This window comes from Ascaphus truei, chromosome 1 (assembly GCF_040206685.1).
Source record: "Ascaphus truei isolate aAscTru1 chromosome 1, aAscTru1.hap1, whole genome shotgun sequence".
Classification (NCBI taxonomy): Eukaryota; Metazoa; Chordata; class Amphibia; order Anura; family Ascaphidae; genus Ascaphus; species Ascaphus truei.
Window position 1 is genome coordinate 85,562,534 of NC_134483.1, and position 17,342 is coordinate 85,579,875.

General features: G+C 49.6%; 1 protein-coding gene across 3 annotated transcripts in view; it reads left to right on the top strand.

The window, feature by feature from the left end:
* The window catches only part of LHFPL2 (LHFPL tetraspan subfamily member 2), a 176,141-nt gene that overhangs the window by 44,121 nt on the left and 114,678 nt on the right, over positions 1–17,342 (top strand). The gene's annotated exons all lie outside the window — the stretch shown is intronic.

The following is a 17,342-nucleotide window of genomic DNA, read 5'->3' on the forward strand; positions in this document are numbered from 1 at the left end:
GAGTTACCTCTCGTTTTCAAGTATGTCCTGGGCACAGAGTTAAGAGGGATAGGGGTTTATTTTGTTATTTTGTTGTTTTTGTATGTTTTGCATATTTTGCCTGGATAAAGGAACAGGCTCAATAAAGCCAAGATATAATTTCACCCAAATCGGTCTCCATTATATGTACCTCTGCACACATCTCTTACACTGCCATTGACATTTAATCTTCCCAACTTGTCATTGACTTAAGATCTGGCGAGTACACCCCTTTCTTGGAGCTTAATGAACCTCAGCCATAGATCCCTGCTCTATGTATTGTAAAGTTACTTCCCTGTGCTGGATCAGATTTTAGTCCCATACATTTGAATGGAGCTGATCTCTTCTCCAGCACTTGGGAGAGACATCACAGGAAAGCCGTAGTGCAGGAGCCTTCCATTCTTTACATGTAAACAACTTTGGTTCTTTGTTGTCTTTAGAAACATTCAATCACCTTAAAAGTAACAATATCCTTTATTTGTATACTGCAAATAAATATATATTTTTTTGTTTTCCTCTTATCTGTATGTTGTATGTTGTCTGTTTGTTGTAGAGGGGGTGAGTGAAGGGGGTAGTTCCCACAGGGTGGGTGGTAAGGCCTCGTGGGTAGTGTGAGGGGTTAACACTTTAATTACCATAGCGGTTAACCCCTCACACTACCCACTGAGGCCTTACCATCCTCCCTGGGGCTATTACTCCCCTTCACTCACCCCCTCTGCCCCCAATAAACCTGGTAGGCTGCCTTAACCCCTTCATTGCTTTAGCGGTTAGCCGCTAAGGTAATGAAGCTGCTTACATTTTATTTTTATTCATAGTGTGCGTGAGCAGGGGTTTCCTGAGCTGAATCAAGTTGATTTCAGCCTCCGGGACGCTCTGCTTCCCGAGATACAGGCCCCGGTATGGGGTGACGGTATCCCCGCAATGTGAAAATCCTCTGTGTTACATGACCGGAGGCCTTTAACATTGCAGGGATACCGGGGCCTGTATCTCGGGAAGCAGGGCGTCCACAATGCTGAAATCAATGTGGTTCAGCTCAGGAGTCCGCCTGCTCACACACACTATGACTAAAAATAAAATGTAAGCAGCTTCATTACCGTAGCAGCCACCCGCTAAGGTAATGATTTTTTTATTTGGATGGGGGTTGTTTCATACTAGTGTGCGGGAGCAGGGGGTCTACTGAGCTGAACAAGGTTGATTTCAGCCTTGGGGACTCTACTTCCCGAGATACAGGCCCCATTATTGGGTGCCATTATTGGGTGCCGGTATCCCTCTGCTTTGTTTAGATCCCACGGTCACTTGACCCACAGGATTTTAACATGGGGATACCGGCACCACATAATGGGCCTGTAACTCGGGAAATAGGAGATCCCCTGCTAGATTACTGTAATGTTAAAATTAAATAAAACCCCTGTGATCGCCTTTTAGAGGTGCGCAGGTAGAGTGACTGGCTCAGGCTCTCTTACTGCGCGTTTCTTACAGACAGGTAGACCCGGTAGGATTCACACTGCAGGGACCCCTGCTGTGTTAAACCGATGGGCCATTATAGTCTGCTTCGGTCCACCTCTCAAGATATTGCGGCATAGTGCAGTTTTCACCTCGAGGTATGGTCGAATCTTGGTGGCTGCATCAGTAGTGGTCCAGATTATTTTATAATGGGCCTACAAGTAGGCTTGTAATTGGTCTGCTTTCTATGTATATCATTTTGTCACTATTTCTCATGTAACACAGGCTCAGCCAAGGTTTGTGCATCCAAACCCTGGCCAGTTATCTCTCCTGGAGCCGGTATGATCTTCTTTGGAAGGAAACCCGATTTTTGCTGCCTTGCAGTTCCCATCTCCTCAGGAGGAAAACAACTAAATCATAATTAGAACTTGATAGAACCAAAGATTTCATTTCTAGGGGGAAAAAAAAGTGGGCGAGAAGCCACAGGGCGTCATGGGGTATGTTGCCTTGCAGCTTGATATACGGTTACAGAAGCTTGCGATTATAGTCTTTGCAAACAATTGTCAGGAAAATTCATCTGATTTCCAATGGCTGTGGAGTAGCAGATGTGGAATTAAGTTTCAAACGATGTGTATATATAATAGCTTACATGTGGGTAAAAGCATAACGTCAGGCTCCTTAGGAAGTGAGTGGCTGTTGGTTTTTTTTAGACAGATTTTGAAGGGGTTTTTACATCTCAAGGCCTGTGTTTCATCATGAATCAAGTTTTTATAGATCATATTATAAAGCATGGTGCCTCGGGCTTTCTTCCATGAATGTGCATAATGGTTGTCAAATCATGGCCATTGTCTTGCGAGCTTTCATAGACGCACATATTGCCAAAACCTCTTTGAAAATGAATTCTGATTGACGGCACTAAACCGGACATGACAGAATAGGAGCCGTCTCATTCAGAATGAGGCAAGGGGACCAGTTTACCAGGAAGGCCCATGAAGGGGCAGTGCCACTTGGCACACAGTAAATGTATTTAATAATGTGCTCATGAATGTTATTGTTTTCGTTTATAACTATGTATTCACCCTTGTAGTGAAAACTTGTTTTATTTTTTTGTGACATTTTTTTATTTTAAAGTCTTGTTAAATTCATGCTTTTCAAATATTTGTTGTATTACTTTGGTTTACTGTGGCATCATTACGTAACTTTTTCACTCGCCATAACTTGTTTTTACGTCTGGTCCAGTGGTGGCCGAAAATATAAAAATACTTGGGAGCCGGTGTTGTTAGGCGTGGGGGGAGGGGTCTTCTCACCAGTCGTCGGTTCTGTGTCACTGTATGTACATCACTGTGTAACTGTGACATACTCACACCGGCCCACACCGACACTGGCACATACTGGCTCTCGCACACAGACACTCTCACACACGGACACTCTCACCCATGGACACTCTCACCCATGTCTGCCTCCTCACTGAGCTGCGCAGTGACACTGACACACTGACATCTCCGCTCTAGAGCTCCTCCCCTCCGATTAGCCCCAGGCTTTGCACGCCTCCTGCTCTCCGATCCCCACTCTCCTCACTGAGCTGCACAGCGATGGCTTGACCTGTCAATCAGGCAACTCTTCACTGCGCACAGCACAGGCGCCAGCGGGGAATTTTAGACCAGGTTCCTGTAATTTTTCCATCCCGGGTTATACCCACTACCTGCTTCACATTGCATAGCCAGTACCTATCCTCACACTGAAGAGACTCCAAAGTATGAAACAGATGACTGTGAGTAGGTTTACTGGCTCTGCACTTCTGTAACCCTGGCTGTGCTGGAAAGCTGTGTAATGTAGCAGGCATAAGGTTAATAGGGGTCCATGTTAAAAATGGACAAGAAGCAAACTGTGACACTGTGTGCTCATTTGTGTGTCATTACCCAGATTCCCTGGCTGCAGTATGCTAAGAGATAATGGGGAATAGCAGGGTTGTAGTCGTGTCTGAGACATGTGAATGTGCTCACATGTGGTATTTGTATTTACTGCACACAGTACGGTGGAGGGTTTTTATCACTTTTTTTACTCGCCATACTTGGTTTTATGTCTAAGGCTGGTATTATACTAAGTGCTGGCGCGCGTGCACGGCAATGAAAAATACCTGTGTATCCACTACCGTCACGTGCGGCAGCTTGGGGAAATTACAAAGAAATGTTTCTAGTGGCTGCCGTGCCACGTGACACTGTGAGCCAAACACAGTGAGGCCTACCCTTATGACGTCATGGCCACCCCTCCTAGCTACGCGCATCAACATTTGGTCTACATGCACAAAACGCACACGCAACGTTGTGCGCCCGCGCTTAGTATAATACATGCTTTACTTTACAAACAGTGAACTGAAGAGGAAAATTCTGATTGACCTGTAGATTCTAGGATCCATAGTTTTATCACAAAAAATACATGCCATAGAAGTATAAATATGTTAAAAAAAAATTATATATATATATATATATACTAGCTGATAAACCCGGCGTTGCCCGTGATTGCTGGGGCGGGGGGCGTGGAGAGGCGGGGAAGGGCAGGGAGGGGGGCGAAGGGCAGGGAGGGGGGCGAAGGGCAGGGAGGGGGGCGAAGGGCAGGGAGGGTGGGGACGGGGGCGAAGGGCAGGGAGGGCGGGGGCGAAGGGCAGGGCCGGAGGGGGCGAAGGGCAGGGGCGAAGGGCAGGGCCGGGGGGGGGGTGAAGGGCAGGGAGGGGGGCGAAGGGCAGGGAGGGGGGCGAAGGGCAGGGAGGGTGGGGACGGGGGCGAAGGGCAGGGGGTGTGTGAGTGAAGGGCAGGGCCGGAGGGGGCGAAGGGCAGGGGCGAAGGGCAGGGCCGGGGGGGGGGGGTGAAGGGCATGGCCGGGGGGGGTGAAGGGCATGGCCGGGGGGGGTGAAGGGCATGGCCGGGGGGGGGGTGATAGGGCATGGCCAGGGGGGGGTGAAGGGCAGGGCCGGGGGGGGGGGGTGAATGGCCGGGCCGGGTGAAGGGCCAGGCCGGGGGGGGGGGGTGAAGCGCCGGGCCGGGTGAAGGGCCGGGTGGGGTGAAGGGCCGGGGGGGGGAGTGAAAGATCCCTTCCCCTGCGGTTACTTACCTCGCACCGGGCCGCGCTCCTCCACGGGTTCCTCGGCGGTCTCCGTTCCCCCCGGCGAGGCAGAGCTGAGATGCTCAGGTGAGGAGGTAGTGTGGGCAGCCGGCCCGTACAGCTCCCGACTGAGAGAGCCGGAGCAGCGCTCGCGGGGATGGTGAGCTGGGGGCGCGGCCTCTAGGCCTGATGGTGAGAGCGGCGAGAGCGTGCTCTGGGGGGGGGGGAGCAGTCTGTGGGAGGGAGCACCGGGGGAGAGGGAGCACCGGGAGAGAGGGTGAGCACCGGGAGAGAGGGTGAGCACCGGGAGAGAGGGTGAGCACCGGGAGAGAGGGTGATGTTGAGGTCCCGCGGAGTGGTGATAGGGGGGGGTTCCGTTGTTGCGGGCCATCCGCCGGGAAGGGCGGGGGGGGTCAAGGCCGGGCAGCCGTTAAGGAGGTTGGAGTGTGTGTGTCTGTGTTGAGGAGGGTGGAGTGAGTGTGTGTGTGTGTGTGTGTGTGTGTGTGTGTGTGTGTGTGTGCGCTGAGGAGGGTGGTGTGTGTGTGTGTGTGTGTGTGTGTGTGTGTGTGTGTGTGTGTGTGTGTGTGTGTGTGTGTGTGTGTGTGTGTGTGTGTTTGGCCCGTCACTCCACCTCAGGCCAATGAGAGGTGTGCGGGGCGGGTGGCCCAAGGGACCAATGAGATTTCCCCTAGGGACACCGGACATCCAGACAGGCATACAGTGCTTTCACTAATATAGTATAAGATATATATATCTCATTGCCATAAGTTTATTTTGATCCTAGCTTGTATTGTTAATACTTAATTTATGATGGATGTAGAAATATGTTCTGTTATTCCTGCATGCCACAAGTAGGTCCTGTTGTTGTTCAGGCTTTTTGCAGACAGCAATTGAACATGAGTTATTTAATTGAATTGTGCAGGGACGTGGGCAATGCGTTGTCTGTATGCAACTTACAAGGAGAAAGCAATTATATGGATCTGGTATTTGTACAAATACTTCATACACACCATGTGAAGAGGTTTGAAACACAGGGGTGGACACAAATATAAAATACTAAGGAGCCAGCAAGAGTTTTTATTAGCCAGCATTTTACGTGACAGAAGGGGGGGAGGAAGGAAGTGGTGGCAGTAATTTTTATTTTATTTATTAAATGTTTTACCAGGAAGTAATACATTGAGTTACCTCTCGTTTTCAAGTATGTCCTGGACACAGAGTGAGGCCGCGCTTACAGTGCTGGCGACGCGACCGATGACGTCGCCACCCGCGAAAGTTATAATTTAACTTTCAGCGACGTCGCTAGCGACGGGGTCATTGATTGGTTCAGAGACAGTCACATGTGGCGACAGTCTCTGTAAAATCAAATTTACCCGGTTTCCAAATTTTTGGTCGCCCCGTCGCGCTTACTATAAGCGCTCGCGACAGAGTGAATTGTTTTGTTTTGGAGCAACACCGCGTCGCCATCGCGGGCACTACAGGCGCAGCCTTATGATGGCAAATACATGGTTACAAATACATATACAACAGACGACAGAGAAGCCCAATGCTACATCCAACATGACAGAAATACACAGAATATATGGGTATTTTACTGTGTATTTCTGTCCATGTTGGATGTAGCATTGGGCTTCTGTCATCTGTTGTATACATATGCCACGCTCAATAGCACTCCATTTTGACACTTATATACATATATATTTTGTGGGGGCTCAGGGGTTCTGTGTTTTGTTTACAAATACATAGTTACATTAAGTGAGCAAGGTTATTGTATTGTATATCTTTATTTATATAGCGCTAAAAGTGTACTCAGCGCTTCACAAAGAATACAGTACAGGGAATTATAATTATACAATAAGTGCAGCAAAATCAGACAATAGGAAAGGAAATCCCTGCCCCGAAGAGCTTACAATCTAAGAGGTTTAATGGGAAACTTAGAGACTGCAGGGGAGGGAGTAAGTGCTGTAGATGGCAGTGCTTCGTATATACATTATATACAAAGCGTCCTGTGCGTGAAAAGCGTTAGAGGATCTGCCAGGACTTTTCATGTATTTGTTTTAATTTAATAAATCTTTAATTTTGGTTCCTGTCTCTACCAGTTCATTTTTTTGGCAAGCTGTGCTCCGGTTTTCCCTTTTTGGACATTTTCATCTACATTATATACAAGACATTGCATGCACAGTTAGAGATAATATATGTTATAGGCGTATGTAACAGTTACAGACCAGATAAAAATGAGAGACAGCTTTGGTTTTGAAAGAACTTAGGCTGCGCTTATAGTGCGCGCGACGGCGCTCGAAAACAAAACAATTGACTCCATCGCCAGCGCTTATAGTAAGTGCGACGGAGCGACGTCGCATCTGGAAAATTGGTAGCCGGGACTATTTTTTAGAGACAGTTGCCACATGTGACTGTCTCTAAACCAATCAAATTGCGCGGCCCGCCCCCTTTAGTGAGGTCACTGGCGACCGTTGCTAAAAAACAAATTACATCTATCACGGGTGGTGACGGCGACGGGTGACTTCATCGGTCACAGTGCCTTTGCCAGCACTATAAGCGCGGCCTTAGACTGGTGGCGGGCGGTAGTTATGCCACTGGTGGGCAGAGTTCTGGAGCCTTCCGACTTGTTCCTCCAAGCACGCTGCCTAGGGGTCACACTCGACTCCTCTCTCACATTCAAAACGTTTCTAAAACCTGACGCTTTTCCTCCGCAATATCACTAAGATACGCCCTTTCCTCTGTTGCTCGACTGCTAAAACTCTGACTCAGGCCCTCATTCTCTCCCGTCTTGATTACTGTAACCTCCTGCTGTCCGGCCTTCCTACCTCTCACCTGTCTCCCCTACTATTCTGAAGCCAGGGCACGTTGGTATGAATGGCTCCCGATAGCATTAACACAGTTCCCTTTTAAATCACTCCAAGCCCTGTAATATTTCCTCCACTTTATTGGGAAAAGGTAGCAGGGTACAGATGCTTGTGGATGGTGTGTAGTGGTGATTATTAGTTAGGAACCGGTAAAAAGAGATGGCCTCACCAAGGGTTATAAACAGAGAAAGGTTCTTTACTCACTGTCTCCAGGGTTGAAAAGAAAGTGAGGTGCGGTGTGGGCAAAGGAAAAGTCTAGGGGCAGACCATGTCTGAACAAACAGGAGGGGGGGCAGACTAGCCCATTCTGGTGAGGATCTCAGAGACTGCTGTAGCAGCTCACTGATGTCATGCTCGCAGGCAAGGAGTGCAACATAGTTGCAAGCCACGCAGGCACAGTATGTGTCTGCAGACTCCATGCAGCTGAGAATACAATCTGACAGGCAGAAGCTGCAAAGGAGAGAGGGGGGTGAGTCAGAAATGTGGCTCTTGTTCCATAACACTCCCCGTCTGGTATCTGTAGATACCACTATATGGCAAGCTATGTGGAACATATGTGCAATACATACAACATAACAATATACTGCAAAGGTCCATATTTCCATAGCAATGTGATACCGGCTGGTACCACTGGCATCAAAGTCCTTTGGCCAGGCCTTCCAGTAAGGGAAGCCAGGTGGGTGCACAGCTCTTGGTTAGCTTGACGCACCACAATGTCTCTTAAAAGTCCACGGCACTGGTAACCAGTTTTTCCCCATCACAGTCCGATTTGGGCATTAGAAGGATAGTCTCTGTAATGGGTCTTAGGAAGGTTTTAACGATCCCATTCTGGGCCACTCGTACTTCCACTTTGCGAACCCTTTCGTCTTCGCTTGGGATAGTTCTTATTATAAGTCCCATGGGCCATTCATTTCTTGCCACCTGTTTATCTTTCAACAAGACCACATCCCCCACTTGGATATCTGGTTTTACTGTTTGCCATTTGTGGCGTTCTTGAAGTGTCACCAGATACTCGCGTCTCCAGCGGTCCCAAAATGTGTTGGCCAAGTACTGCACCTGTCTCCACTGTCGTTTGTGCATATCCTTAGAATGGAAGTTTTCGACTGGTGTGGAGATGTTCCCTACTTTCTGGGTTAACAGCATTGCTGGTGTCAGAATACTTGGCGATTCTGGATCTGTTGACACTGGGATCAAGGGTCTAGCATTGACTATTGCTGATATTTCGGCCATGAATGTGGTTAGCACTTCGTGAGTGAGTCGAGTCAGATCGGTTTTTAGCATTATAGAATCCAAGATACGCCGAACCACTCCGATCATGCGTTCCCATGCTCCGCCCATGTGAGAGGAGTGAGGGGGGTTGAATGTCCACGTGCACTCTTGGTCGCGCAGGTATCTTTGGATACTATTGTTTCTATTGTCTTTAGTGTCCATTTGTAATTCCTTGCATGCTCCAACGAAATTGGTGCCACAATCCGAGCGTATTTGTTTAACTGGTCCTCTGACGGCAAAGAACCTTCTGAGGGCATTTATGAAGCTTGAAGCATCCATAGATTCTATAACCTCGATGTGTATAGCTCGTGTGCTCATGCAGGTGAAGAGTACCGCCCAACGTTTGCTGTTTGCTAGTCCGCCCCTAGTTCTACGCGAGATGACCATCCAGGGCCCAAATACATCAAGTCCTACATAGGTAAAGGGGGGTTCTGTATTAAGTCTGTCGACAGGTAGATCCGCCATCCTTTGGTCTTGGCTTTTGCCTCTCAGCATTCGGCACCTAACACATTTGTGGAGATTACTGGCCACGCACCTTTTCATGCCAACGACCCAAATGCCCGCCGCCCTAATGGCGCCTTCGGTGAAGTGTCGTCCCTGATGCATGACTTGTTCGTGGTAGTGGCGCACCAACAAAGTGGCGATGTGATGCCGGCCAGGGATGATGAGAGGGTTGCTTTCCTCCCTGCTCAGTTGGGACTTATTGAGGCGGCCTCCTACTCTCATGAGGCCGTCGTTGTCGATGAAGGGATTCAACTTCCAGAGTGGACTGTTTTTGTGAACACTCTTCTTTCCGCGAATGCAATTGATCTCTTCCGCATACGTTTCTCTTTGAACATGACTGAGAACAGTTTCCTTAGCCTTTGTAATTTCCTTTACGGTGCGCAGCTCTTTACAGATGTGCCAGCCGTGGCAGCCGGTAGTTTTACCATCTGGTGTCTGGCGGAAGGAGGAGGCTATATGCCCGAGACGGGCTACTGTTCGCAGAAGGGCCGTCCACTTTGAGAAGCGTTGGAATCGATGTGATCCGAATGCGTTTTTGTGCGATACATTGGTGAGTACCACGGATACTTGTGGGGGCCTTATCTCCGTATCCTTTTCGGGATCCACTAGTTCAAAATCGTCAACTGGGTTTGGTAGCGTTTCCGCAGGCTGCGCAAGAAACATTGGTCCTGTGAGCCACGACGTACTCTGCAGTTGAGATGCGGGTACTGATCTGGTGGCGTGATCTGCGGGATTTTGCTCTGTGGGCACGTGGTGCCATTGTTCTGGTTGGGTTGACTTCCTGATTCTTTCTACGCGGTTAGCTACGTATACGTAGAATCTCCTTTTCTTATTGTAGATGTATCCCAGTACCACCTTGCTATCTGTGTAGAGTTTGACGGCATCTGGTTTGCTGTCCATCTCATTCTCGATAAGCTCCGCCAGTTCTACTGCTAGCACTGCACCACACAGCTCGAGTCTGGGTATAGTATGGTCAGGTTGTGGCGCCAGCTTAGCTTTGCCAAGGATGAACCTGATGTGGCAACTTCCATCCACGTCCGTGGTTTTTAGGTAGGCCACCGCTGCTATAGCTTTGGTGGAGGCATCTGAGAACACGCAAAGCTCTTTGCTGTGTGCGGCGGTGAGAGATATAGGTGAATAGGGGCGTGGGATTTGAAGTTGCTCGAGGGCCTTCAAGGAGTGTTTCCACGTTTCCCACTCTTTCCGTTTTTCTGGAGGTAGTGGGGTGTCCCATTCCTGTTTTTCGAAGGACATTTCTCTGAGGAGGGACTTCCCTTGTATAGTGACAGGAGCCACGAATCCTAGCGGGTCGTAGAGACTGTTAACGGTGGACAGGACTCCGCGACGTGTGAAGGGTTTTTCTTCGATGGCTACCTGGAACGTAAAGGTGTCTGTTTTAAGATTCCAGCTTATCCCCAGGCTCCGCTGTATGGGAGGCGTGTCGGTCCCCAGATCCAAATTCTTGAGATCTGGTGCTTGATCATCTGCGTGAAACGCCTTCATCACTGTGGCACTGTTGGAAGCTATTTTGTGCAACCTTAGGTTGGCCTTTGCTAACATCTTTTGTGTCCTCTTGAGTAGATCTACGGCTTCATCTTCGGTGGGAACTGATTTTAATCCGTCGTCCACATAGAAGTCTCTTTCGACGAAGCTCCTGGCGTCTTTCCCGAACTCTGCTTCTCCGTCTTGGGCCGTTCTTCTGAGGCCGTAGGCTGCCACTGCAGGTGATGGGCTGTTCCCGAAGACATGTACTTTCATGCGGAACTCCGTGATTTCTTTTTCTATGTCGTCATCTTGGTACCACAGGAATCTTAGGTAGTTACGGTTGTCTTCTCGCACAAGGAAACAGTGGAACATCTGTTGAATGTCTGCGGTTACGGCGATAGGTTCCTTGCGGAAGCGGATCAGCACTCCCAGAAGACTGTTTGTCAGATCCGGCCCGGTGAGGAGAACATCGTTTAGGGAGACTCCCTGATGCTGGGCGCTGGAGTCGAATACCACTCGGATTTGGCCAGGTTTCTGGGGGTGGTAGACGCCAAACGACGGGAGGTACCAGCATTCTTCGCCTTCTTTCAGTGGGGGCGCCGACTCTGCATGGCCACTGTGGAAGATTTTTTGCATGAAGGCCACAAAGTGTTCCTTGGTCTCCGGTTTCCTTTGTAGGTTGCGGCGGAGCGAAGAGAGCCTAGACATAGCATGGTCTCTGTTGTTTGGGAGGCGTCTTCTTGGCGAGCGGAAAGGTAGTGGGGCCACCCAACTGCCCAATTCGTCCTTGAAGAGCTCCTTATCCATTAACCTCAAGAATTCTTTGTCTTCCATTGATGGCGCCTGTTTGTCGTCGTCCTTTGTTGTCTGGAACACTGTACTCCCTAGGTCGTTGGGGTATTTTCTTGCTACAGGCGCGTCTCCATAGTTCCTTTTAGTCTCGAGCTTCTCGTGGACCTGAAAGTGGTTCGGACAAGGTTTGAAGTGGGATATACGACCGTTTTCCAACAAGTTCGTATGTAGGGCGCCTACGTTGTCGGGTCCTCGTATCCTGTCTATGCATACTTCTCCAACTACCACCCATCCTAGATCGAGCCTTTGAGCGCTTGGGCCGTTGTGGTCCCCATTTCGCTGTTCGCGGATCTTGTGTGCTCTCATGATGTCTCTGCCAAGTAGCAGCAGGATCTGGGCATCTTCGTCTAGTGGTGGGATATGATCGGCAATGGTTTTTAGATGGGGATGGTGTCGCGCCACGTCTGGCGTGGGGATCTCAGTCCTATCTTCGGCCATGTGATTGCACTCGATGAGCGTGGGGAGGGGCATGCTCACTTTGCCGTCTATTGAGCATATGGTGTAGCCATTCACTCTTCTCCCTGTAGTCTCCATTCGCCCTGCGCACGTTCTGAGAGTGTAAGGAGAAGTGCTGTCTTGTATGCCGAACATATCGAAGAATTCTGACCTGACCAGCGATCGGTTGCTCTGGTCGTCGATGATTGCATACATCCGTTTGGCTCTTTGGGGTTGTCCCTCTGGGTGCACTGCTACCAGACATATTTTAGAGCAAGATCTACCGTCGTCTCCTTCTCCGCATACTTCTGTGCATTTGGATGCTACTGACGTCGGGGGGGGGGTGTCTCCCACTTCTTCCTCCCCGCCCTGCTTTGTCGGAGGGTTAGGGGCTTTGCTTGCTTTGGGCTTCATAGCTTCCGGGTGTAGAGCGGCTATGTGCCTGTCACTATCGCACTCTGTGCATTTCATAGCTTCTTTGCAGTCCTTGAATAAATGAGTTGTGGAAGCACAACATTTGAAACAGGCTCCCCATTCCCTGAGTAGGTTCTTTCGCTCCTCTATGGGTTTCATCCTGAATCCGAAGCACTTGTTAAGTGGATGCGGCTTTTTGTGGATAGGGCATTCTTTGTTAAGGTCCCTTGGTTTTTTGTCCCTGTCGGCCGTCTGGCTGGGACTCGCGTGGGTCGTAGGGGGCACGTCCGTCCTGTGGACCGAGATGGGTGTTCTGGAGTCCTTGCACCTTGCTATTGACCTTTCGTTCCTCGGGTGGCTGGTGCTGGATGTGGTTTGCGCCCCTAAGATGAAGCTGGGGTCGTTTCTTGTCTTTGCCGCTTCGCAGATGAAGCTCACGAAGAATGAGAATGGGGGGAAGACAACCTGCTTCTCCCTTTTGTATTTGGAACCTTGTGAAAGCCACCTTTCTTGGAGGTTGAAGGGTAGCTTCTCCAGGATGGGTCTCACTCCACGAGCTGAATCTAGGGCGTTGAGACCTATTAAGGAATGGTCTTTCCTTGCGGACTCCAGTTCTTGCAGCAGGTCTCCAAGATCTCGTAACTTCGAGTAGTCTTTACTCGTGATCTTGGGGAAGCTCTCGATTCTTTTGAAGAGTGAATCCTCGACTGCTTCAGGGCTGCCATAGGTCTCTTCTAGCCTTTCCCACACTAGGTCCAGACCTACTTGGGGTTGATGTGCATTTGCCGTCCGAAGTCTCTGCGCTTGCTCCCTGGATACGTTCCCCAAGAACTTAACTAACAAGTTGAACTCTTCCCTTGCTGAGAAGTCCAAGCTGTCGATTGCGTCTTTGAACGTGAACTTCCACGTCCGGTAGTTCTCAGGGCGGTCGTCGAAGCTGATGAGTCCTGCGTGCACCAAGTCGCGCCGGATCATGTACTTGGCTATGTCTGTCAGACCTGAGACGTCGGCGCGTTTGCCTCGTTCTGAGGTAGTTGCTGGGACGGTCTGTGCGGTCGCCTCTTCCTTGGCGTGGACGCGTGATGGCTGCTGGCCAGTGTGAGGGGCTGTTTTCGCCCGCGTGGGTGTACCTGGATTACGAGCCTGTTGTGGTGCATCCGTGTGCGCTCTGGCGTGTGGATCACTGTTGCGGCTGTGGCTATCCCAGGCAGCGTGTGCCATTGACGGAGCAGCGTCTTCTCCTCGTGGTCCTAGCGAGTTTTCGTTGTCTGTGGTGTCACTCCCTCCGTGTTGAGATGGTGCGCTGGTGTTTACACTGAAGAGGCTCCTTACGTAGTCTTCAGTGCGTTGGGCTGGATCCTCTGAAGCTATCCGTCTGTACGGTAGCTCCCCGCCGTCCTGTCTCGCAGCTGCTTCTAGGACTTCGGCTTGGGCTATGGCGGCAGCGGCGTCCTCTTCTTTGCTTAGAGCCTCTAGATCCGCGTCTAATTCGGCCTTTCTACGCGCATTGGCAGCGGAGGCGGCCTGCTCCTCCTCTTCTATGCGCGCCCTTTCTGCCCTTACGGCTGCCTCTCTCCGACCATATTCGGCTCTGGCACGTGCGGCCTCTGCTGTGGCTCGCGCCTTGGTAGCGCTCGCGCTTGCGCTAGACGCGTGAGATTGCACTGATCTTGCTGACCTTGATGAGTGTCTGGATGTGCTTGAGCGCTGCGATGCAGTTTCCAGCAAAAGGTCCTTTCTCTGGTCTTCGGCCTCAGTAATAGTGGTCTGCACGAAGCCGTCACGCTCCAGGTCAGTTGCCTCCTGCTGGTCGCGTTCGCTGAGGCTTTCCTCTGTGTTAATTCTTTTTAGGTAGGCGAGATATGTTTGTGACAGCATTTGGTAACGTTTGTGACTTGACCTCAATTGGGCTATAGCTTGCCTAATTTGTTTCTCCTGATCACTAGTGCTTGCAACGTTACATATTTCACGACCAGTGTCCTCCCAGGCCTTCTCTAACCTTTCGCGGTGTGCTTCAATGTCATTCTCATATTTTTCGCGGGCCTTTTGTGTCAGTGTGACTGTCCGTTTAGGCCTTGCGCCTGCCTGCGCCTGTTGCAGATGCGCAGCGGTCTCTGTGTCTGAGAGATCGCTTTCCTGCGTGATGTCTGGTGAGGCTCTGAGTTCTGCCATGCTGTAGGTGTGTGTAGGCCTTTGCCAGTGCGTGTGGCGTGCGGTCTTTTACCTTGTCAGCGATGGGCGTCTGTCTCAGATGATGCCGAGCGGTGTCCTGCAGCGTGCAGCGTTGGGGTAGCTGTACTTACAGATGTCCGTTGGCTCCTCACTGTGGGGCTGAGCAGCGGGTGGACTCAGACAGAGAAAAAGGCAATTAGGTATTGTGAGGGAAGCACTGTTAGTTGCAAGGCTGTGTGCAGTTTGCTGTATAAAGCTTGCTGCCCTGTCTGGCAGAGTGAAGCTGCTGCTTGTCCTGGGGTGCAGAGACTATTCTGTATAGCATAAAGTCTTTGAGTAGTAGCTGCTGTGTGATTCCTTTGTGCAGTATTAGCAAAGTAAGGCTGCTCACTGTCTTTGCATAAAGCTGTGGTAGTTTGCTGTGTAGAGGCTTGTGGCTCTGTGTAGCAACGTGCTTGTGCAATGTGGTGAGAGACTGCTGTTTATTTATTTGCTACGTAAGCTGCTCGCTTGTATCTTTAGCATAAAGGCTGTGGGTAGCAGCTCCTCTGTGTGTATTTCCCAAGGCACACGGTCCTCTTTTTACTATTCTGAAGCCAGGGCACGTTGGTATGAATGGCTCCCGATAGCATTAACACAGTTCCCTTTTAAATCACTCCAAGCCCTGTAATATTTCCTCCACTTTATTGGGAAAAGGTAGCAGGGTACAGATGCTTGTGGATGGTGTGTAGTGGTGATTATTAGTTAGGAACCGGTAAAAAGAGATGGCCTCACCAAGGGTTATAAACAGAGAAAGGTTCTTTACTCACTGTCTCCAGGGTTGAAAAGAAAGTGAGGTGCGGTGTGGGCAAAGGAAAAGTCTAGGGGCAGACCATGTCTGAACAAACAGGAGGGGGGGCAGACTAGCCCATTCTGGTGAGGATCTCAGAGACTGCTGTAGCAGCTCACTGATGTCATGCTCGCAGGCAAGGAGTGCAACATAGTTGCAAGCCACGCAGGCACAGTATGTGTCTGCAGACTCCATGCAGCTGAGAATACAATCTGACAGGCAGAAGCTGCAAAGGAGAGAGGGGGGTGAGTCAGAAATGTGGCTCACTGGTGGCGGGCGGTAGTTATGCCACTGGTGGGCAGAGTTCTGGAGCCTTCCGACTTGTTCCTCCAAGCACGCTGCCTAGGGGTCACACTCGACTCCTCTCTCACATTCAAAACGTTTCTAAAACCTGACGCTTTTCCTCCGCAATATCACTAAGATACGCCCTTTCCTCTGTTGCTCGACTGCTAAAACTCTGACTCAGGCCCTCATTCTCTCCCGTCTTGATTACTGTAACCTCCTGCTGTCCGGCCTTCCTACCTCTCACCTGTCTCCCCTACAATCTATCCTAAACACTGCTGCCAGAATCACTCTACTCTTTCCTAAATCTGTCTCTGCGTCTCCCCTCCTGAAATCCCTCTTCTGGCTTCCGACCAAATCCCACATCTCACACTCAATTCTCCTCCTCACTTTTAAAGCTTTACACTCTTCTGCTCCTCCTTGCATCTCAGCCCTAATTTCTCGCTATACACCATCCCGACTCTTGCGTTCTGCTCAAGGATGTCTTCTCTCTACCCCCTTTGTATCTCTCCCGCCTTAAACCTTTCTCACTGACTGCCCCACACCTCTGGAATGCCCTTCCCCTCAGTACCCGACTAGCACCCTCTATCCACCTTTAAGACCCACTTTAAGACACACTTGCTTAAAGAAGCATATGAGTAGCACCATGGATAATATACACATGATACATAAAGCTTTGCCCTCTACAGACACACTTACCAGAATGCCATCCTACTGTCTGTATGTTCTTCTTACATACCAATTAGATTGTAAGCTCTTCAGAGCAGGGACTCCTCTTCCTAAATGTTACTTTTATGTCTGAAGCACTTATTCCCATGACCTGTTCTTTGTATTATTTGTTATTTATATGATTGTCACGTGTATTACTACTGTGAAGTGCTATGTACATTAATGGTGCGACATACATACATACATACATACATACATACATACATACATACGCGCCGGGGGGTGGGGGAATTTTAGGTGTCCGGGATTTTTTCATCCCTGACAATGTATCCAGTATCAAGGCAACAGCCATCATTGTCTCAAAAGCAAAGATCACATTTAGACCATGGAAAGAAAAAAAAACGTTCTGAGCCAGTGTAGTTATTATGGGGTAATGGGCAGCTTCATCTGTGCTTCAGAAGCAGTACTTGGTGTGCCTGGTTTCTTGATGGGCTGCAGGTGAATTAGGTCCCCTGGCACCCATTATTATTTGAGACATTGTTTGAATTTAGAGGATAATATGCAGGGACATTCTGTGTCACCGTGCCTGCCTGAGATATGGGATGTAGCTGGCATGTACACCATCTGCATTTCTTTGTCAAAATAATTTTCTAATATTTGCTTCAGTGTTCATTATGGAGAATGAGGAAACAGAGCATGGACTGGAAGTCAACCTTGATGCAGGTTATTGACTGTCCACTCCATCTTTATCCCTTGTCCCTCAATGTGCTCATGATCTAACTTGAGAGATCTTTGTACCTGGGTACCATGGCTTGTCGGCCCTTCTGCACTTGTGAAGCAATGGCCCATTGACACACCACGGAGGCAAACTGTGTTGCATGCATTGCAGGTGACAGGACAAAGTGCCAGCTAACACTGCAGATCCCAACAACCCTCTTTCCATGGCATATACTGTCACTATTAAAATAACTTGAGTAGTACGACTGGTGCAGCAGTCTGATGATGATACC